This window comes from Octodon degus, unplaced genomic scaffold, assembly GCF_000260255.1.
Source record: "Octodon degus isolate 3935 unplaced genomic scaffold, OctDeg1.0 scaffold00236, whole genome shotgun sequence".
Lineage (NCBI taxonomy): Eukaryota > Metazoa > Chordata > Mammalia > Rodentia > Octodontidae > Octodon > Octodon degus.
In genome coordinates, this window is record NW_004524812.1 from 2381454 (window position 1) to 2382473 (window position 1020).

Consider the following 1020-nt stretch of genomic DNA (forward strand, 5'->3'; position numbering starts at 1 on the left):
ATTAAAAGGAAAAGGAAAAATAATTTAAGCATTAACATCTTTTTTTAACTTAACTTTATTGAAAATCAATAATTATATAACAAATTAAAAACTGTAGACAAATGTATATAAGACATAGACAGAGTGAATTTTTTTATTTTATTTTATTTTTTGGCAGAATCAAGGATTGAACTCAGACCCTCACACTTGCCAGGGAAACGCTTATTCTACTGAGCCATTTCCCTGGCTTGACAGAGTGAATTTTAGAAAAATATTTCTGAAATGAATACATATCATGAGATTAATAATAGATTGCACATTGTAAAAAATTATTTACAAACTTAAATGAATAAACAATAAAAATAGTCTACAATAAACATGAAGGGCTGGCCAAATAGCTCAGCACATTAAAGCACCTGCAAGCAGGCACTAGGGTCAGGAGTTTGATCCCCAGGCCTGCCATGCTGGCCCCGCCCCCAAGGGCACACTGAGCCGGCAATTGAGACTAGGCGTGGTGGTGAGGGCCTGTAATCTCAGCTCTTGGGAGGCTGTAAACAGACATATCACTATGAGTAGGATCTAGTAGTGAGGCCCTAAACACCCTGTAGACCCTTCCCTAAAATACAAAAAATAAACTAAAAAATAAACATGAAGAAGAGTTTACAAATCAGTCTTATAATAGTTCACTCAGCACCAAAGTCAAGAAACTTATATTCATATAATTAGAATTCTCAAAGTAGAATTCTAATTAAGAAACTAGACTTATTCATTCAAAGGACTGAAAAAAATCTATCTTCATTAAATTTTATACTTAGCAAACATAGCTTTGAAAACTAAAAGTAAAATATTTTCCAGTTTTACAAACTTGAAATATTCTAATACCTCCAGACATACCATATAGAAAATTAAAAAAGACCATAATCCAGAAGACAAGAGAAGTTGCTGTATGGTCCTGGATAAAGAATAAAGAGCTCTCAAAATGGTAGTTATGCAGGACTATGGAAAATATAATTATATTAGATGAACCAATTTAAAAGGTCA